Source organism: Chinchilla lanigera, unplaced genomic scaffold, assembly GCF_000276665.1.
Source record: "Chinchilla lanigera isolate Chin_1 unplaced genomic scaffold, ChiLan1.0 scaffold00045, whole genome shotgun sequence".
Classification (NCBI taxonomy): domain Eukaryota; kingdom Metazoa; phylum Chordata; class Mammalia; order Rodentia; family Chinchillidae; genus Chinchilla; species Chinchilla lanigera.
The window spans coordinates 10,575,344-10,598,786 of NW_004955446.1; the positions used below are offsets into that span (position 1 = coordinate 10,575,344).

At 39.9% G+C, this 23,443-nt stretch overlaps 1 long non-coding RNA gene across 1 annotated transcript; it reads left to right on the plus strand.

Moving 5' to 3' along the window:
- The first annotated feature begins 1,263 nt into the window (after positions 1-1,263).
- Positions 1,264-17,845, plus strand: LOC102011155. The gene is made up of 3 exons (XR_262391.1): positions 1,264-1,379; positions 9,380-9,482; positions 16,284-17,845. It is a non-coding gene; the product is annotated as an uncharacterized LOC102011155 (long non-coding RNA).
- Positions 17,846-23,443: the final 5,598 nt, after the last annotated feature.

Consider the following 23,443-nt stretch of genomic DNA (forward strand, 5'->3'; position numbering starts at 1 on the left):
CTGGGTTATGTGAAAACTCTCAGACCAATTATGGCTACAAATGGATGGGATTTCCTTCACTGAGTTCAGTGCTTTCTCGTATATGGCTGGTGTAGGACCTATGCTCCCCAAGATCAACCTGCTATATTCCATCTGCTTCCTGAAGAAGTCAAGGTTCTGGGAAGAGGAAACCAGACAGTTGAAAAACAAACATGGGTCTCCTTTGGCAACAGTGACTGCCACATGCCATAGTGAAGTCCACGGACTGGGAGAGGCCTGAGTAGCTATGCCTGGTCTCCTGGTCTCCTCCTCACCTCCTGCTACCTAACCACACATACGCATCTGCCCATATGTATGCACCCATGGATGGAGGAAGGGGCCAAGAATCATACTGTCATCACATGCACCCAGAGCCCATTGGCAGAAAGGTGACTCCCGACTCTCCAATGACCCATGTGCAAAATCTCCTGAAGGGCACCTTGCAATTCTGTCCTCTGCTGGACAGGGCCATTTTCTCCCAAAACTTAGCCGCCCCTCTCTACCTTTAGGCAAGAACCTCCTGTTTAACTGGCCCATCCTCAACTCCCAAGGCTGGAAGAGTTTACTGTTGTTAGGAAGCAGTTTGTGGAACAAATAGATGCCTGCTCCAGGCTTCTCTGAGGAACCCATCTTACTAACCATACCTATTTTAAAAGAAAAGCTCGCATTTAGAACAAGGATTGGTAACTGTTCAGCTAGAAGAATCTATTTCTCTCTTTCCTAAAGTTCTCAGAATTACAAAGATGGTCAACAGCCAATAGATGAGAAGTCAGTCCTCAAGTCCATTTTCAGTGTTTGGTTTTTCTACACACTCTACCCAGTAGACCCATCCAGCATTTAACAGATTAGCATCTTTCCATCAGACCATGCACAGAGTGCAGCTCTGAAGCCCTGCATTCACCAGAATCTCAGGAAATCCTGAGACCTTAGCAAAAACTGTTCACTGGCTCTTTAAAATGAAAAAAAAAAAAAAAAAAAAAAAAAACAGGCATAAACATCATAGCTGAATCTACGCATGACATGTAGGTTGAAAATGACTCATCATTCAGGGATTATTTTGGTACAAAAGCTAAACATAAGAGTGCAGCAAATAAACAGTGTTTATAAAAAGCTTTCGTGCGACAATAGTCTCTTCTCTGGCATCGCCTCCCGGAAGTGATGAAACATGACTCATTAGCATAGAACGGCTCATATTCCAAACAGAAAGTGCAATTGTTGCCTGAGAACCTGTCCCGCAGCACAGTGTTCTTATCTCCGGGGCCCACAGGCCAGCGTGGGTTATGACGCAGTGTCCTTTGCCATGCGCTTATCTAATCAGCTCATGCTTCAAAATTCAGCTGGATCATTTCCGCTCTGCGAAGGTAATGGCCCTCCTCAATTCGCACTACTTTCATGAGAGCGGCACCAAACACCTCGGCCCACAGCAGTCTCCCTCCCAGTAGGTCAAAGCACTTGTGTGGCTTGTTCATTGCCCACTATTCCACTTCTTTAATAGCTAATGTCCTAAATAGTTATCTTTCCTTATAACAAAGGCCCCTTATTCCAAATTTTAATATTATAGGATTTTTTAGGAGAATTTTTTGACTGAATGTAAATTAGGCAAAATGGAAATTACTTGTGTTGATGAAAATTAGGGAAAAAAGAGATTGAAAACATAAATAATAGATCAGAAGCAAATGAAAGTGAATGGAGGTTTTATAAGAATCCTAATAGTTAACATTAACTGCTATGTGGCACACACCATGCTAAGCAGTTTAAACATAGTAACATTTAATCATTGCAATAAGCTTATGAGACATATACTTCTCAATAGACTCATTTATGCAGATGAGAATATGGACAGCTGGGAGCAAGATGGAATCACTAGCCAATCTCTCCTGGGCCCAGCGATCCATGCTCTCACGGTAAATGGGATTATTGGCCCCAATTCTTCACCTCACCCCATAGTCACGCACTTTGCCCTTTGTGATGTTGCAGTTCATCCCACTAGAAGTGAAATGTATTGGCCTGTGCCTGAATACAGTGTTTGGCTGTGTGACCTGCTTTTGTCGATGAGATACAGCCAGATGTGATATATATTTTTGCCTAGCTGGATTTGCCCTCCTGTAGAGGCACATATGTCCCTAAAATTCATGTCCTCCTGGAACTTCAAAATATGACTTTATTTGGAAATAGGATCTTGTGAATGTAATGAAGGTAAGAAGTGAGAGAAAATTATACTAACGTAAGGAGGGCTCTGCCATCTCTTTGGGAGGAGGTTGGTCCTGGTAACTGCTGCCTTGAGCCTGGACCCCAGCCTGAACATGTGGGGAGTGGATATGAGCCCCCTTCGAAGTGAAGAACAAACTCAGCAAGGCTTATTACTGAGACAGAGCTGTCCTGAGCATCCCAGCCTAGGTCAGTCAGGCTACAGTCAACCTACAGAACTCTGAGGGTGACAACAGGTGCTTAACGTTTGAAAAGCCACTAAGGTTCAAGGTAGCCTGAGAAGTTGCACTGTTATTCTTAGAGCTCATAGATACAGTGTCCCAGCCTTCTTTGAAGTTGTGTGAAGCCATCTGACTAAGTCCTAGACCAATGCAATTGAGCAGATGTAAAGTCAACCATTCCAAGTTTGAGCCTTGGAAATTGCCCCATATCCTCTTCTACCACGTTCTTTCTTGTTGCAAGGCAGACCTGAAACTCGGGTGCTGAGCAGGGACAGCCTAGAGTCTTGCATCACCCTGCTGCTCTGTAGCACCTGCTTCTCTCTTTGCTAGAAACAAATTTCTACTGAACCCAGCCTGTGCTTTGAAGGTTTGTCAAAGAACTGGCATTACGGGGCTGGGGATTTAGCTCAGCGGCAAAAGCACCTGCCTGGCAAGCACAAGGTCGTGAGTTCAGTTCCCGGTACCGGAGAAAAACCAAAAAAAAAAAAAAAAAAAAAGAACTGGCATTACCTTAACTCATAAAGGGAAGATGAGCAACTCGTCTAAGGCTATATAATGGCTAAACGATAAAACCAGGATTTGAGCCTGTCTCTGTGTGACTTCAGCATTCAGCCTATTATCAGTTAAAACAGATTACCTCCTACACCAGCTGTAAAGCCTTGGGGAAAGCAAAGGAAGATGCTTTAGAACTGTGTTCTCATGACATTTGACATTATAAAAGCTAATGAGACCAGTGTAAGCAGTGCTGGAGGAGGCAGACTGGAATGTTGGGAATATGAAATCCAACCAAGAGCCTAAAAAAGCCTGAGCTGCAGAAATTATCAGCTCACAAATAATCAGATAACAAGTATCAAATGTAGTACTCTGGATAGGTGCTTTTAAGAGGGTTTGAAGACACCTCACATAACCTGTTGGGAGCAGCTGAAGCAGAAGATTGATCACACATGCAGTGCTAGAGCAAGGCCAGCCCCTAGAACAGAGTAGTTCAGAGTAGTTTTGGGCACAAAGTGCCCAAAGCAAGCCAGGTGAACAAATTGTTAGACAGAGGGGTTTCACTTGACATTAATGAGTGATAAATAAACATGCTACCATCATTGAGAGGTTCTTTTTCTCCACCAGGAGGGAGGGCTCCATCTGACCTCAGCTTTCTGCATTTTCACTCTTGCATTCATTTCTTCACGATCCTCCTCCCAGGAGTTTCTCAAGAGCTGTACTGGATGTGGCAATAATCCTTTCAACTTTCCTATAAAGAGGTATTATTTTCATCCGTAGAGGAGAAACTGGGCACAGAGAGATTGAATGACGTTCTCACAAGCACACAGCTAATAGTGGACAGAGCTGGAAATGAAACTCAGGACATCTCTCTCCAGAGCCAAGTGCTATGGGAGCTCACTAGAATGAAGAAGGCAGGCTTCCACTGGCAGAGACCAAATGCACAGATGAAAAAAAAGAAGAAGTCTCAGTATTTTCATTATCTGCAACAAAATTTGAAGTAACAAGTGTCAAGATGAACCAGAAAAGCTTCACACACATGAAATGGAAATGAATGAAAGAGAAATAAAATGAAAACAGAAATGACAATAGAAGAGAAATAAATAATACAGTATCCATTATTTAAAATATTCACTGAAATATGGAAAACATCATTGACTCTACCTGTAGCAGCAAGTCATGATCATTTTTGTGTAGGGCATAAACGACTGGCAGGGGCACGGTCTCTCAGACTGCAGCACTGAGGGACAGTGTAGCCTGTGGCTTTGCAGCTCTGCATTTTGCCTGCTGTTGGCTCCAATGAGACTATGCCTTTGAAAGCCAAGAACCCTAGCCAGCAACCTCTCCTCTAGAAAATGCTGCTTCTCACCAGCAATGTGTGGATAATGAAAGTCCCTGCCAGAAAATGTCACCATGACAATTAAAGAAGAATGGCAGTTAGCACCATGTCTGGTACATACAAAGGGCACAATAAATGTTGGTGATTCTTCACCTTAAATTGTGTTACTAGAATGTATTTTCTAACAAATTGACAAATAACATAGGTTCTACCTTTACATGACTCCTATATCAAACTGTTTTCTCCTCTACTTTAAATATTCATTGACTTCCTAAGTCGATCTCTTCACCTACTATGTCTACCACGCCAGCTCATCTTTATGAGTTGTACCCAATCATCTTCCCAGAGCTTAGCTCCTCTCTTACTTGCTCACTTAACAATCTTCAGGGATCCCCACTGACTCCAAACTTTCCCCTCCACACATTACTTTAGGCTTCATTTATCTTATTCTTTCTTAAATATGGCTTGTGATTTCATGCCTCTACAACACTGCTTTCCTGTCATCCCCATCTTCCCTCGTGCAGTCTTTCGAATATACTTTCTTTATGAATTTTATTTTCCTCTCCCCTTAAGCCCTGTCTGAACAAATATATGACCATCCCGCTCTCCTTCCCAGGGCACTTACTTTGTGCCTCTTTCACGTCATGTGTCATAATACACCCTTAATCATAATTATTCTGGCATCTGACTAATCCAATCCCACAAAGTAGGCTCATTGAAGACAGTAAGAGACTACATCTTCCCTATAGTGCATGATGGATTGCATGTGCAATGAGTTATAAGTAAATGTTCACTGATAATTTAAGTTTAGGATGCATGTCTTATTTCCTCTATAGGATAGAATTTTCTTGATGCTAGAGACCATCAGAACTAACAAAAAAGGACATTAATCCAAGAAGTAACTCCTTAATGCTGGAATATTTGGTGCTGCTGCTCTTTATCTACCTGTTTTATCTGAACAGAGTGTGAATCAGAGCTTGAATCCTGCATGTGATTTGGATATGGGAAGCCCACATAGGCAGCACTGAAGAGACTTTGCCCACTTGTAAGGGTGAGGAAAGTCATGGTCAGGCAGAGTACATTTCCTGAGCCCTGGCCCAGCACAAACCTCAACCCCCAAAACACAGACCCCACAGACTCTTCTTTATCTGGTGCAAAGTATTGCACTGTACGCCCAAATAAGATATTTTTGCGGTACAAGAGTTGTTGATTCTGTGCTCTTACAAACTGGCAGACTTTCTACTCTGAAAGGTTGGGCAAGGCCGTCTAACTTGGAGACACTTCCATGAAATATGGAGGAAAAGCAATAGAGACCCTATCCACTCATGTACAGCCTGTGATGTATGCACTTTTGACTGCTGATTAGCAGCTGTAAGAAAAAAATGAATTAAGAGCAAACTTCAACCAAATCCCAGGCATCGCTATCACTGTCTTGAACTCAGATCAGACTCTGAGGTCTGGCCTCACACAGCACTGATGGGAATCTTTTAAGTATATGGTGGTGGGCATTAGGCTTTTATTAGGGATTATCATAGGAGGATCTATGAACTTCATAAAGGTAACAGTCTATTTTTAAACCTTTATAGAAAATTCTTTCTTGCTTGTCCCTAATTATCTTACTCTCCATATCTACTGGAGTAATTAGAATAGCAATTTAAAATTATAAAATATGCCAAAACCTTCAGGAGCCATTCAAGAATATTAAATTTTCAGTGGAATTTTACTATTAGTGTATTTTATGGTGTTCAAAACTTTGGAAGATTGCCACATGTATGCACATATTATGTTATAAATGAGAAACTCCTATAACCAATGTATTTATTAGTCAGGAAGTTAGGTGATATTTATAAAATTACTTTCTGTTAATAAACTTGCTTTGAGATAGATCATCTCAAATCCTCAAACTGTAAGTTCTTTTATTAGCATCACTACTATTTCATAAGCTTGGAAATTATGCTAACTAACCTCCCTGAAGTCATAGCATCTAGTAATTAATGGCTTCTACAAGTCAGGTACTATGGAACAAATCCAGCTCAATCATTCAATGTTCTATGTTCTTTTCATTGCATGTGATTCTTCTGCAAAATCTTCTAGCCCTTTCCCATTTTCTTCTAGGCTAGTGAGCCTGTGGGCTCCTGCACATGGGTCCTCTGATAGTGACTGTTACCCTCTGCAACCTCAGACACACCCACGAGTGTGCTGATGGGTGCACTCAGCCCAGGTTTGGGTCTCTCAGTAAATGCTTATAACCCCAACAAACGTCCTCTGAACAAGTGGATACTTCATTTTCTGGTCCATACATGCACATTCAGAAGCCCTTAATTTCTAGAATTGAGGAAAATTTTGGAGCATGCATACACACATATACATAAATGTGTGTGTGTGTGTGTGTGTGTGCATGTGTGTGCGTGCATGTGTGTGCCAGGCTGCTCCTTCTCTCCCAATTACCCCCAGACCTCTCCAGGGGTTAATAGGGACTTAATTTGTATGAGGTGTCAAACTATAATTTAGAGATGTCTGATGTTAATGAACCCCACAATTACTCTCAATGACTAAACTGGAGGTGCTGACAGCCACATAAAATCTCCGTTCCATCAACATCTCTTTAAAACCTGGTAGAACCTGCACCTGCAACTTGAGGTCCTTAATCTGTGCCACTGACTTTTTGAAAAGCACTAATGAATGTCAGTGGCATGAAAGGCAGAGATTATAGACTTTCTCTTCTCACAGAAAAATGCTATAATCTGCTGGCTGGAAATCAGCAGCACATTGGTGAGACTGTTGAAGCTCAGCACCACTTATCACTTAGACCAAGGTGCAAAGAGGAACTAACATGGAGCCTTTGAGTGTTGTTTGAAATCCTTTCTGTCTCACTGCCAAATCTCACTCACAAGTAGCAGAACTGAACTCTTATAAATTGCAAACTGCATAAAGGAAATGCAATCATCAAATAGAATCATGTGGAAATGTAGTGGCATTAACTAGAATTTTTAGGTATGAGTTTAGGAAATTAACCAGGCTCAATAACCAGAAAATTTTACTGAGAAGATGTAAAGGTTGAGGGCAGATACTCCAGAACAATATTTACCAAAACAATAGAATGTGGATCATATATGTAATTTTTAATTTCCTTATAGCCATATTGAAAAGGTTAAAAAAAGAAATAAAGTGAATTTTAATGATAGACTTTATTTAATCCACTATATCCAAAAGAATATCATCCCAACATATACTTTAAGTAAAATTATTGAGATGTTTTGCATGTTTCTTTATACCATCTTTGAAATTCAATGCACACTTTACATTTTCATCTCAATTTGGCCTAATCGCATTTCAGGGCTCCAAATTACATGTGACTAGTGACCACCATCGGGAGCCCTGGGTAAAGGAAAGATCACATGAAAATGCAGTGGGGTGAGCCAGGATCCTCTGGATCATCCATACCAAAAAGACAATTTAAACTAGCTTAGGTAGTTCTCTATGCTATTTTGTTTATGTATTTGTTGTTATTTGGGTTTTTTTTCTTTTCTCTTTAAAATGAAAAACAAAATTTATATATATATACAAGAATAACTAGAATAATTGTACTACTGATGTCTGTGGTTTATTGAAAGGAACAGCCAGTACTTAAAATTTACTTTTTTCTTCACCAATTTTGCACACTTGTATCTTGTAATCAGAACAACTGATCTGAAAACAATATGCAGTATAAGAACCATTGTTGAACTCCCGCCATCTTGAAGCTCTGCATTATTTTCAATGATTTTTTTATTACCTGTCACTGTCTTAGATTATTTAATCAATCTTACATTTTTATATCTGGTGCACTGAGCAATTTCAAATATACTTAAGAGTTTTACGGGCTGGGGATTTAGCTCAGCGGCAAAGCGCCTGCCTGGCAAGCGCAAGGTCGTGAGTTCAGTTCCCGGTACCAGAGAAAAACCAAAACTAAGAGTTTTACATCCTCTTCCTCCTCATCATTTGATTCTGCATCTTCCTTCAGAGCTACTAAGTGTTGTCCGCTAATATGTACAGGCCCTGAACCACACTTCAACCTTAAGACAATGGATGGTATAATTTCAAAGCCCCCAAAGGAAACTGTTGGCTGTACAGACATTTTTAAAGCCTTCGTAATTCATAGCCTCTGCTTCAGCAATCTGCAATTCATCCTTTGCATCAGCCCCTAAACTGACCATTCTTAATGACAACTGGTGTTCATTTTCATCATTATCCCCCTTAAAGTGGTAATCTTTGTTGGCCTTTAGTTCACAACTGAAGAGATAGTTCTGGGGCCTCACGGGGCTCATGTCCATTTCCATCAAATCTTCCATGGAGGGGTGGCATGCACTTAGGTGGGAGAGAACATGGACGGAAGTGAATGAGTACTGCTCCAGAGAACAGATGTACAGGACAGATTCACATCACAGCAGATTTCCTTTTATTTCTTCTTCATATTATAACTACACAATTAGACTGACTTTTTAAAGTATATATATTGAGCTTCTCTCACCTACAAGTTTCTTTTAAGGGTAATGAAAGGGACATCACAAAATAAGTAGAGTAGGCATTGAGAGCAGAGGATAAAACTGAGTGGCAGAGCACTTGCCTAGTGTACATGAGGCCCTAGGCTCAACTCCTAGTACTGAGAGAAAGAAAGAAGAAAGAAGAAAGAAAGAAAGAAAGAAAGAAAGAAAGAAAGAAAGAAAGAAAGAAGAAGAAAGAAGAAAGAAGAAGAAAGAAAAAAGAAAAGAAAAAAGAAAAGGAAAGGAAAGAAAAAAGAAAAGAAGACAGGTGTCTGGAGAGAAGCAGAGAAGGAAGCAGGACAGAAGAGGGTAAGTAATGATGGGTACAGACAGAGACTGAACATGGACAGAAATAGAAAGTCAGAAAGAAGGAGCAGTAGGCTGAGGGCAAGTGGGGAAGCTACCTCACCCAGCCTCTGCATCTCTTCCCATGCCACAGTCCTGTTTCTCTTCCTCCCAAGTCTCCGGAGGTTGATGGCAGCACAAGATGTCCAATGGTAGCACATCCCAGCAAAAACACCTACAGGCAATTATTTTCAAGATCCTTACCACAAACTTTCTCCTGGCTCTTCCCCTAGGATATGACATGGTAACTATCCATGAGAAGACAAAGAAGTCAGCAATCTGATGCAAGAACTGAAAGGGAGCCCCAGCTAGAATCTCACAGAGTAATTATAAAAGGTAATTATGAAGACTAAGTCAAAACAGTGACACATATCAGACACGCCTGAAATTCAAAAAGCAGAATGCCTTTTATTCCCTATACCCCACACTGCAACACTGTTTTTGAAAATGTGTGACTATAAACTGGGTATGGTAACTCATACCTGTAATCCCAACACTTTGAGGGGCTAAGGCAAGAGGATAACAAGTTGGAGTTCAGTCTGGGAAACTTAGTGAGACCCTGTCTCAAAATGAAAAGTAAAAAGGGCCTGGGAATGTGACTCCGTGGTAGAGCACTCCTGGGTTTGATCCCCAGTACCACACACACACACATACACACAAGCACACACACACACACACACACACACACACACACGACTATGGACAAAAACTTAACAAGGACAAGATGTTTTCAAGAGCTGTGATAGCATAGACAAATTTATTCATTTTTTTCTTTAACACTTTCCTTATACAACTAAGTATTTTCTACCATCCTCAGAAACAAACTAAACAACAACAAAACTTGTTCATTTTGCTTTTCTTCTACTTCCCTTTCAAATCATCCCCCTTCACATTGATTTTTTTTTACAGGGCTTCCCAAAATTTCCAGGTCAAATGCATTCTTTTTTCCATTTAACAGCCTTCCTTCAACTTCCCTACAAATAAATTCTTAAGAGCTTTACTAAAAAATTAGTAATTAATATCCATCGCATCGATGTTTCTACTTAAAATTTGATCCCCACAAATTTCTCTTAAAACTTTAACATCAAATCAGTTAATTTCAAAAACAGGCTACAATAGCTCTGCAACATCATAAAATACTGCTAGGCGTACAACTCTGTAACATAATAAAATACACGCATCTTGCATGATAGAAAATTAAAGCAAAATTTTGTTTTTTCTTGATTGTTTGTTTGATTGTTTGTTTGTTTTCAGTGCTATGGGTCAAAGCCAGGGTCTTGTGAAGGCTAGGTAAGTGCTCTATCACATCCCTGGTTCCAGAGTTTGTTAACATGCGTAAATGACTGAAAAGTTTAATACCATGAATGTAAGTCCTAGAGCAGTGTACTCAGGCTTGTTCTGGAAACTTGGCAACAGTAATTCACATTATCCCTGCTTTCCTTAAATTGAAGTTAACTAATAAATGACTATACTTTATTGACTATAAAAAATCAGATGCATAAAACTTCTTTCTCCCTGATTTCTCTAAATCATCCAAACTACAGTCCTCTCTGCTTCCTTTTTATACTAATCTGTACTTTCCTGGGTTGCTGCAGGCTATATGTGCCAAGAATGGACCATTTCACTGTTGAGGAGGAGCAAGGGGAACCATGTCTCTATTTTGAGTCTGATTGGCAGGAAATTAGATTGTTAGCAGAACCTGTAGCTGGTCATTATAACAATCAAGGAAAGGACTGCCAGGCAGAAACCATTAATTCAAGCTAAAAGAAATTACATGTCAAAAATTTCAGAAAAGACAAGTGTTTCCTTGATCAGACTCTCTAAAGGGATTTTTTAAAACTCACTCAAGGTGTCCCTACCCTCCCTAACTTTATACTTGTAGATCCCATAAAGGCCTCTGCTCCTGACAATCAGGGGTCTCTGGCACCCAAATTTATTCCAACACTTCCCCATGCCTTCTCATCTTTCAGCCTGGAAATCACCTTCCCAGCCCCCAGGCTCCAGTTCTGTCTGACGTCAAAGCCCAACATGAGGTCTGTTTCCCTAAAATGTTCCCTGATTGCCCACCACAGCCTGTGTGACAGCCCCTCCTTAGTCTCCTTGCCTGTGTTTTTGGTCTGGCGCTTAGAACAGGCCTGTATCTTGTGCTTCATGGTTTCACACATGAGATTAATCTCCCAACTGAGTTGGAAGGTCCTAGGGTGGAAACTCTGCCTCTTTACTCTGTGGAATCCTCACTGTGCAAAATAATAGCCAGTTGGTGTCATAAAGCTAATAATGACATTAACTATCCTCAGCCTCCCCTTCTACACTGTGGTTATTTTGGATGAGAAGACTTGGAACCTGGGGTGTGTACCTGGATCCTAAGGCTCCCTTTGAATGACAAGGTCAAACCTGCCAAAATTCATTTTATCTTTATATGAACTATGGATACAACCTAAAGTGGCTCACAGCTCTGCAGGTAAGTATTCACTGATGCTTTAAACTTTGCACATGAAAGATACCACTCACTAGGGGCTGGGGATTTAGCTCAGCGGGAAAGCGCCTGCCTGGCAAGCGCAAGGTCATGAGTTCGGTTCCAGGTACCGGAGAAAAACCAAAGAACAACAACAACAACAAAAAAAAAGATACCGCTCATTTATTAATGATCCTCTTCAGTGGATATCGTCTGGCTCCTGGCATGTTTTTTGGAAAAACAGACTGGCTTGTCAGTCCATTGACTTCCCTGAACCCTCTGGAGTTCACCTTGGATTCTATGCCCTAAACAAGCTATGCAAGTAGGACCCAAACTCATCCCTAGATGCAGTTAGTTCCCCTTCCTCCTCTCTTGTTCAAGACAGTTCTCCAGAACAGACAGAACTACCCAAAAGGGAGGGCAGGCCTATGTGAAAGTATCATTCAGTTATACCCTAAAATAGATACAGAAAGGGGCCAGGGATATAACTCAATAGATCAGTGTCTGCCTGGCAAGCATGAGGTCCTGAGACGGATTCTGGCACAAAAAAAAAAAAAAAAAAAAAAAAAATCACAGGAAGGCAGCTGCTAATCCCCAGAAGCATTTTTTAAATTAAGTTGACTGGTACAGTTTAGGTATACATAAGGTCACATTCATCATAGTGAACTTGTACTTCTACATGAAGTATATCTTAGTTCCTCTTTTTTTCCCATTCCTCTCCCCTCCCTTCAACCCCCTCTTCCCCTCCTTATTGGCAAAGCTTTGTTTCCATTCTATCCTTTTTATCTTTTCCCTTTCTTCCTCACCCCACTTGTTTCTCTTCCCTTTTGAACAATTTCTTCCTATAATATCTATTATAAATTTTGGTTCTTATTTACACTTTGTTTCTCACACCAGAAAAACAATGTGATATTTACATGTGTGTCTGATTTATTTCACTGAAGATTATGGTCTCAAGGTGCATCCGTTTAGCTATAAATGTCTCAAGTTTATCCTTCTTTATTGCTGAGTAGTACTTCATTGTATTAAAAAACACACACATTATTTTTTAGCCATTCACTGGTTGATGGGCATTTGGATTTGTTCCAAGATTTAGCTATACAAACTGTGCAGCTACCAATATGGGTAGACATATAACGTATCTTACTGAAATAAGTAAAAGTGTCATGCCTCGCGAGACATTAACTTTGACTCATGGTCTAAAGTATCTCATCTTGCAGCGGCACTAGGGCTACAGTGGCCAGCGCCAGAATGCATTACAGTGCCCTGGAGCTTATTACCTTGTTGAGAGAGATCGATCGTGTACAACCTGACACCGCCATTTGTCTCCTGGGTAAATTTGTAATCCATCCTGCGTTTCTCTTCTTTATTCTTTAAAGAAAATAAATAGTCTAACCTCTTACAGAAGTGATAGTCAAACAATGGTTTTTAAGTGTTTTTTTTCTATTAAAACATCTCCCTTCACAGAAATCACTGTTGGGATAATAGAAATAGCTCATCAGAAATGTAAGTGATTTCTCCCAGATTTGTTTAGAAGGTTTTCAGTTAAACCACAAATACGAATTTCAAAACTTTTCAGGCTTTAAAAAGTTCAGACAGGTGTCCTCATCTGAGGTATGGGTTTGCAGCTCTGTTCTTTTGTTTTTCTTGTTTTGCTCCAGCCATTTCTTGAGGGCAGTGTATGCTTTCCAAGTGTTGCGTCCATGTCTTATTTTGGCTCCTCACTCTTTTTTTTCTTCTGTCTTTCTGAGACAGCGTCTTGCTATGCAGTTCAGGCTGGGCTTGAGCTCACTTTGTAGCCCAGGCTGGTCTCAAACTTGTAACAATTTTCCTGCTTCAGCCTCCTGAGTTCTGGGATTACAGGCGTGCGCCACCACGCCTGGCTGGCTCCCCATCCCACAGGGCTCTCTGGCTCCAGTGTTTAGGAGAGTTAACAACTCATAGACGTAAATAGTAATGACTGTTCCTCATAAAGTATTTAAAAAGGAAAGAGCCATTCATATCTTAAGTATTGTTTATCCAATCATGCAGAAAAATGTATTGAGTAGCTGCATCTCCTGAATTCAGGAATGGGTGTGATCACTCTTCTAAGGAACTCACAACCTAGTGAGAAAGACAGCAAATAGACAAGATTTGCAGTATAATAATAAAAGCTATTAAAAACATAGGTTATAGGGCTAAAAAAAAATCTCTACAATTTTTTTTAATAAGAGATTTGAGAAGAAGCTCTTTGATGAAGAATTTTTAAAAACATATCCACAGAAAACATGTCCCTAATAGAGGACAGAGAAAAATCAGGGAAGCCTTCCAGAGGTCAATGACTCCTAAATTTGAGCCTTTAAGGTGAGTCAGAGTGATAATATTAACCAGTACAGTATGCTATCTACAGTCCATGGTGGGTTGGATGAGAAATACACAGGGAGAATTCGGTTGTTCCAAAGAACACCAATGAAACAGCTGGAGAACAAGAATTGGAGGCACAAATTCCCCTGAACCCATTCATCCAGGCCAACTGAATTGAGCTCCCATTACAGATACTATATTTCTTGAAAGGAAAGAGGCCTGAGAGTGGAACAGTGATTGCTACAGGCTGAGAAAGCTGGATAAGGAGGGGATGATAAGTCAGGCAATAGCCCTGGTGTGCTACTGCACAGTAAGGTGACTATAATGATAAGCTAATGTGTATTTCAGAAAGCAAGAGAGAAGCTGGGTGTGGTGCGCATACCTGTAACCCCAGCACTGTGGAAGGCTGAGGCAGGAGGATCACTAGTTCAAGCCCAACCTGGACAAATTAATGATTTAGCAAGACCCTGTTTCAAAATAAAAAAGGGCCAAAGATGTAGCTCAGTGCAAAGATCCTGGGTTAAATCCCCAGTACTAGACAAAAAACTAGAGAGGATTTTAAATATTTTCAGCATATAAAAATGATGTTTGAGAAGACAGATATGTTTGCCCTGATTTAAATATTATACAATGTATATATGTATCAAACTATCACATAGTACCCCATAGATAAGTACAATTTTTATACACCAGTTAACAACAAATTTAACTGTTTAAAAAAGGAAAGAAAATCAAAGGAAAATGGGAAGAAAATGTAACACATCACCATCAACCATAATCCTCTTACCAGAACCCCAAGGACAGAGTGTTTTCAGTCTGAGCAATATTCCCAGGGCAGGTCATGAGCTATTCATTGAAAACATAGTATTCAAATCCAAAATACATTCAATATCTTCACCTAAACTTTTTCAGAATAACTTTCATCTAACTTTTTCCAAAGGCAAAATAATAATAATATTCCTAATAAAAGAGAATTTAAATCCAGGTCTGCTTGAATCCAAAGTCCGTCATAATAATCCATTATAAAAGTACTACTTTTTAGAAAGTACCAGCCACTAATTTTAGTTCACATACAAATTATCCCAGAACCATTATTCTTTTCTCACAGATTCCATTTATCAAGAATTCAATCAATTTGTGTGTCTGTTTCCAGCTACTTCATTGAATTTATAGTCCTTGCTATACACAGCACATTGTCATTAACAAATAAACAGCATTTGCCACACACTATATTCAGAGCTAGGAAGGCAAATTATAGAAAAATAGATGTTGTAATGTAAAACTTTCAAATGCAAAACTAAATGATGTGCTGTTCATACAATCACAGATACTTAGAAAATATGAACAAGCAGTTTCCTGGGAAAGTGCATGGGGTAAAGGAAATGAGAACAGGAAAGAGAGTCACATGCGTAGGGTTGATATGAACTCCTTTTTCAGTAATCCTTTAGTTTTTGCACTGAGCAGTGATGATGAGTGTCATTTTGTTATTATATATATTATCAAAATTACCTTAAATGTATGAAAAACTTCATAATTTTTTAAATAAGCCAAAAAGTTGCTAACTTTAAGAAAAATATCAATATTCACCTTGTATACAAAGCTTAATTGCCACTCTCTTGAAGTCAGCTCTATCCATGTAGCACTAAAATAAAATCTTCCCCAAAGAAGCCCTGTGATTGTGATGAAACCTAACCCAGGACAGACTCCTGGTCATCCGTTATTACAAAATGGCTGCTTTGGCAACACTGAACCCAATACCAACTACTACAAAAAACCTGGCTGGATAGTTACCTGGTCTCCGAGGCACTAAAAAGAGAAGATGAAATTTTAGAGGCTACCATCAGTACAGACCAAATGATACCCTTGCTTTCTGTGTTATTTTATTTTGTTTACTAGATTCACTTAGCCGTCTGTGGGAGATCATTCTGGGAACACAGCCATTATTTTATTCAGTTTTTTGTTCTCTGGTGTTAATAAATTAATGAGTTATTAACCAAATTCACACATGGTAGACCACAATAAATCCACAAAGTCTGAGGATGTGGACCAGCCCTGCCAGTCACTGGAACCGTCCAGGTGCATCCCTCCTCCCCTCCCAGAAGGTTCTGATGTGCCAAACTACACGACATCTGTCATACATACAGATGTTAAAGGAAGTGTTCTCTGTGTCTTGGAGAATAAGAATGCCTAACCAGGGACACCAGTCATTCTGTGGCCTGTACACAATAAGCATGTGCGCTTTACCATAAGTTTCTAAGGGAGAATAACAGGAAAGAGGAATTTGAAAATTCAAATTCTGAATAGGATCTTATCAGATTTGTTCTTATTATTCCTTCCAGATCCAGAAAGCAAGGAACTTTCCTAGTCATCCATGGAAAGAAAAAAAAAAAAAAAAATGTTGGCTAAATCAGTGCAGTCCAGTTCTAATGGAGAGGAGCTCTCAGCCAATCCACCTCTAATTGGTCCTAATGACTCTCCACACCTCATACAGAAGGCTGCTTGGGCTGCTGCACAAACATGCCAAAAGGCAACTTGCCTCTTAACACATGGAAATAATTCACGTACCAGACACTCCCTCAGTAACACGCAGAACATTTCTTTCTTATTGCTTGTTCATTTCCACTGATGCACATCTACTGACATCAAGACATGACATCTTTTGGGTTTGGAGGGGTTGTTCTTTTAAATACTTAAACAAAAACAGATATTTCACCTTCCATTGTGAATAATTGTTTAAAATTTTATAAATATATATCACAGCATAAGAAGGTATTGATTTTACAAGAAAGGAATCAAGATGACATCGTTGGACCATAAAATGTGACCTTTATGGACAAATTTGAACAGAAAAATTATATGTACAGTCAATATTAACATCAGCGACTCATCTTTTTAACACTGTGTGACTTGAAAATGCTACTGAGGACGACAAAAACACGTAGGCAAATATTGACAATTCACTTCACGCGTAACACAGTCACAGTCACAAAGTAGATGCCGACCTGGTAAATCAGCCCAAAAGGATTGCTTGATGTCCTTAAGAGCCTGTATAAGGCAGTAAATATGAGGACAATATGTAGGTGTCTTTCTGAGTAGCTTCACATGGTGGTTGCCTGCTGGTGACTAGAGAGAATGTTATTTCCATTTCAACCCAAAGTAGGATGACCTGAGAGCAGATAATTTGGATCTCAAAACAGAGGACTCCAATTTGAATCGATGGCTCAGCAACATATTTGCCTCCTGTGAGGCTATTTCCCCACCTAAAAAGTGGAAAACCTTCAAGCATAGGCTGTTGAGGATTCAATGGTTTGTGAAGGGTCCTGGTAAAAAGTAGTCAAAAGTGGTGATTGTCATCATTTGATTGCCTTGGCTTCCTCACCCAGCCTCGCACCTCCAGGATCATTTTCAAATTGCTCACAAACTGCTCTCTCTGTAGCAGTCAGCATTCTTTCAGTTGCAAGCAACAGATACACAACACCAAGTGGCTGAAACAAGAAAGCCTTGGGAGACTGAATATCCACACAAGGCTTATACAGAAAGAGATTTGATTCACAACCTCTGCAGCAGCCATTCCAGGATGCTAAAACACAATTTCTGCAGCCATCAGCCCACAAGGTCAGACTTGGTCAAAGATTTCCACCTTCCTTCATTTTTTGACTCTGCTTCCAACTTAGGATCAACCAGAGAAAACCAAACACGTGTCTCTGACCAGCTACAAGAACAGCTCATTTGTTAGCCTTCTCCTGGTTTATCTCAGGGAGAAAAGACACACAAACCCTAATTCTACTCACTTTCCAACTCTCCACTAAACATTGCTTCCACCCCTCACACCCTCTCAAGGTCTTTGCCATTACAGTTATTTCTTCTCCATCTTACATCTTTAATTTTTCCTTTCCATGGAATGATCCCTGTCATCTGTGCCTGCTGTAATAATGCCTTAATTAAAAAAAAAAAAAAAACGCAAAACTCTACCGTGTGCCATCCTTCTGTTGCCTATTGCTTAATTTTTCTGCTCCCCTTTGCTCCCTTCCTCAAAATATTAATATGTTCCATCTCCTTTTCTTCAACTCACTCTCTCCTTTCCAATAAAAATGCTCTCACTGAAGCAATGACTTCCCCCTTGCCAGGTCCAGCCCTCAGGGCGAGCCTCAGCGTACTTCACTTTCCCTGTCAGAGCTGATCATTCCTGCTTCACTTTCTGCACGTGCCTTCCACAAACCCGTACTTTCCGAGTTTATTCACAGCCAACACTCTCGTTCTCCTATCCCTCATTCTTGAGTGCTTAGTGATGTCCTACTACTCGTTGTTTAGCCCTCTCTCCAACTAATGGAGATTTCTCACTACGTGATTTTATCCAGGTCTAAGTCACAGAATGCCTTTCATTCAGATGAGTCTGACCGCTCCCTTGAGCTCCCCATGTACATATGCAACTGCCTCCGTAACATTTGCTTTACAATGGGTATTGACAGCCATATAATAATATGACCCAAAATGGCTTCCTGATTCTATTCAGTTACTCATAGCAGGCTTCCCCTGTTCTGAAATAACTCAGTTTGGTCACATGCCAAATTCTATGACCAACAGAGGAAAAGATCCCCAAATGACAGATAGTGGGATTACCAGAAGTTTGCTCACGAAGCCTACTTGACAAACCAAAGCAAAAGTTTCCAAGCCCACTAGCAGCCCAGCCCTCAACTACCCTTACCAACTCAGTAGACTACATAGCCTCCCGCCTCACAGAGAAAGATATTCTACCTACAACTCCACCAATTTTAATCTCCTTCCCCTCAACACAAAGCCAGCTCTCGCCCATGCTGCTGTTCCTGTTGCTTCATGTTTCTTCATGGATATCCTTCTGCCTATAGTCCTCTTTTCTTGCATTTCAGTATTTCCTTTACAACTGATACTTTCCCATTAGCCCATCAACATGTCAAGTCCACATTAACTTACAACATTCCAGTTCTTAGCTCCTATCTATGTTTCTCCTCTTCTTCCCAGCCAGGCCGCTTTAGGCATATAGTTCTTACTCATTGTCTTAGCTGCTATTGTACCCACAGTGGCTCAGCAACCTGGCTTCTACACCCACCCCCTACTCCCTCCCCATGACTTGAACTATGCAACGCATGCTCTTCCCTCATTGACTCACAGCCATTTGGCATCATTATTACTCTTCTATCTGCAAAGGCTGGATCTTTGGTACTCAGAATGTAAAATGATGTAAAGCAAATAGAATAATTAGATTCTCAAAATAATACACCTCTGCTGCCTGCCAGCTGAATTGTGGACTGCATGAGAAGTGCTGCTCCAATTTTCTCACAGAGTAGATAAGAAAAAATACATAAAAACTCTTAAATTTTATGAAATATGTAGCATTATTGGTTCAAATAATCAACTCAAAATAACCAATAAACAAAAACTAAAAATAGAACATTTAACATTTTTAAGATGACATTTTAAATAGAACATTTTAACATTTTTAAAATGACTAAAGAATCACATTGTGTTGAAAATTAACAACTGACCTGGGGAAATTTTAATCAAAAGTGTATGAAATTAGCCACAGTGGAAACTTCACATGGTATTAATTTGAGAGTCACCTCAACCCTCTTAACTCAGTTGGGACCTTTAACACTGTAACTGGGCAAGCTGGACTTAGCTGGCATAATGACCACAAAATAAGATGACACAACAAGTATAAATTGGCCCTATAACTTTTCCACAAGAAAGAGCTGCTCCAAATTAAAATAATTTTGGTAAAAATCATAGTAAAAATAGAAAATAATGGATAATTTTAACTGTTTTGAAAATAAAATCGATTAAGTTATTGAACTAGCTCAGTGGTATTAGCTGTATAAAATGTGCTATCCTAAAATGTTATTAAAGTCAAAATAATACTATTTAAAATGCTAGATGCACAGATATAGAAAGGAAATCTACTGGACTCAAATTAGCAAGATGAAAAAACAGCTAACTGACTAAAACCAGGATTGAAATATCATTTTGCTACAGATAGTTCTTAATCTCCAGACCTACTGGAGATTCTACTCCAGTAGAATCTGAACCTATTGAAGACCAACCTATTGATTCACTAACACTCTTCTTTCCAAAAATTACCACCCTGAGCCACAATTGCCATCAGAACACAAGCTTTTCAAGGGCAAAGTTGTTTCATCCATCTTTACATCCACAGTGTCTGATGCAGTGCTTAGCACTTAGTACATACCCAGGAATTTTCCAGGAAAAGATGAAGATTTCCCAAGAATAACATGCATCAGGATCACTTAGGAAACCTGTTTACCATGCAAAGCAAAGATCCCCATTTCCAGGAATTTCTGAATCATTCCCCAGAGCCCAAAGTAACTTTAATGCAAGTGTTCCTAAAACCATGTTTTGGAAAACGCAGCACTAGGACAGAAAGAATTACAATAACAAGGAAGTATTTGCCATCTGTATCAGTACTGCAAACATGTGCCAACAATAATAAAAAATAAGTGAAATGAATACACTTCTGTACACTAACCAAAAAAAGAGTATTTTCAACTGTAAATAGCAGAAAGCCTGATCTACTAAGGCTTACATGCAACCAGTCTAATGATGTGTAGGTTCTGGCAACTGGTTCTACAGCATAAGATGTAGGACTTGCATCTCTCAGGTTCTCTTGGCTTCCCACTAGAGTGTGACCTCATGGTTGATAAATGTCAGTTGTCATTCTAGGCATCACATCCATGTACAAGGCAACAAAAGGGGCAAGCAGGGCTGATTGCAATTGTTCCTTACATAGAAAAAGCAAATCATCCCAAGAAATTGTCTTACAGCATTCATTTATGTCCATTGGCTAGAACTATGGGAGGCTCTCTCTAGCTGCAAGGGCAAATAAAGAGCAAATATTAGGTTTTCCTGTCTCGAGTGTGAAAAGCCTGAGATAAAAGAGACTGAGAATAACTACTGGGTTAGCCAAACATCTGCCATTTTGTAATCCCCAGCAATTCCTCATCTACCTAGTTAGCCAAAGAATACACCACATAACAACCCTATGAGTGTCTGTTACTGTACGTGTTTCATAGATGAAGAAACTGAGGCACTGGGCCCAGAGTCCTTCAGCTGGCATGTGACAGACAGGGTGAAGCCCAGGGAGTTTGGCTCCAGAATCCATGCTCTTAAAATCCCACCATTCCATGGATTTCCAAAGATAAACTCATGGTAAGTGGTCTCTAGCTACTGCCCAAAACAGATGTCAAATTTTATTGCACTATAACATTTCCTAATAAAACAGACCTTCAAATATTACCTTTATCTTTGTTTGCTTTTCAAATGCAGCCTTAAAGTGGGCAACATTTTTAATATATATTAAAATTCAAACCTTGTCCTCCTGCCTGATTTATTTTGGGTGTGGATATCATTCATCCTCCACCTTGGCATATGAACCCCATCCAAACTGTGTGTGTGCTGCGAAAGTGCTGCAAATGAAGTCTCCAGACAGCAGTATGCACTCTCCCATTACAGGACTGTTTTCCAAACTGGACGATGTATTCAAATTCTGAGTTCTCTCCAGCAGCTACACCTATTTATTTCACTTAAGATGCACTCCAGAAGTTCAAACATCAAAACCAATTTTCCCTTGGAGCTGTGCATATGGCAATGGAAATAAAGCAAGGCAAAATGATAAAAATAACACCTACTTCTTCAGAATGCCTGAAATGTTTTCCTTCTCCTAATCACAGCTAAGTAATGTTATCTCCAAATTACTTCTGAGTTGTGGAAATTTTAATATTAAAAATCTTGAATGCATGCCATTACTTTCCACTGTTGAAAGTGAGGAATTGCTATATTTTTAATTAAAAATAAATTTAGGTTTTTTTCCTATGACAAGAAGAATATATTCATTTTTAAATTTAACATAAAAAATAAGAAGAGAATTTTTAAAGCTATAGTCTCACCACTAATAGGCAAGCACTATGGCTATCTTAGTGTATGAGCCTCGGGCTGTATAATAGCAACTAATATAATTAGAGCTGGGCGTGGTGGTGCATGCCTGTAATCCCAGCACTCAGGAGGCTGAGGCAGGAGGATCATTGTGAGTCCGAGGCCAGCCTAGGCTACAAAGTGAGCTCAAGGACAGCCTGAACTGCATAGCGAGACCCTGTCTCAAAAAGACAAAAAAAAAAAAACTAATATAATTAGACTGCGTCAAGTTTAGTTCTCCTTTTCCAGACACTAACACTGGACACAGCTGGTGGGGGCATAGGAGGGTTTGCACAGGTGGGTAAAAGGAACAAAGAGGAAAAAGTGGTGAATTCCAAGCAGAGGTCCGTAATCAGAGTCTGGGTCCAGTGGAGGCAGAGTCAATCCCATGAGTGCCCAAAGAACCAGTGATATGGTGCCAGGATATGTCCAAAGTGTGGTTTGGAAGTATGGTCCAGACATGAACCATTGTGGGGATTCCATCTAATAAACAGAAATAGATGACAAAATGGAGTCCAGCACTAGTCCATGGTAGCACCAAGATATGAGATGGGCTGTTATCACTCTGCTGAGACAAAGCAGGGGAACCTGCACCAGAAAAACAAGAATAGAGTGGGATAAGAATATCTCACTGGAAAAAATTTATCAATAGTACAAAGGAGGGGCAGCAGGGTCACTTACTTGATTCAAGAGATTAGTTGTATTGACAGGACAGTTTGCAGAGCCTAGCATGGGCACTTCTACATCCTTTTCACTTGCCTTCTGGTAGTTCTTAAAAAAGAACAAGAAAATTAAATAGTATTTATCCTGAACCTCAGGGAAAGGGCATGACTCAGATAGGGCCACCTGATGTGGACCAGTGGATCACAGTATCTGGACTAAATTTATGATGAGCCCAGTGAAATGAATACAGGGTTGTTTAGTAGAATAATCTAGTCATTAGGAGCAGAATAAACATTAATTTATCATCCACTATACTACCTGTGATTGAGACACCAGGAAAACTTGCCAATACATCACTTCAGGCACACAGTATTCATACTTATCAACCAGTGTTGGAATGGAAGCCACATGAGCCAAACACATAAGTACCGGTTGGAGAAATCCTCTTCATCCTGCAGTGCTCCTCCTGAGCTCCCCGGCAATGACTCTCAACATCTGTGCTCTTGCCACAAAGAAGAATGCTTAGAAGGTCCAGGTTCATTATCTCAGAGCAGGTAATAAAGGGCAGATATGGAACTGACAGGTAATGAATTGATAACTGACCCAAACACCCTTGAGGTGTTTGCAGAATTTGAGTACCTTTCTCATATTTCTGTTTTTGTTATTGTGTTGCTATTATTTTAATGAAAACTGTCATATGTATACAAAGGTTTCAGTTGCCAAACATTTCTTCCAGGGCGGTTTTACACCTACTAAAGAGGTAGAACTCTCCAAACATTTCTAGCTCTTGAAATATCACTGTGGTGGTTAGATTAAGTTGAAGAGTCAATTTGATTGTCTTTGGGATGTGCTCTGGTAATTGGTGGAGCACACT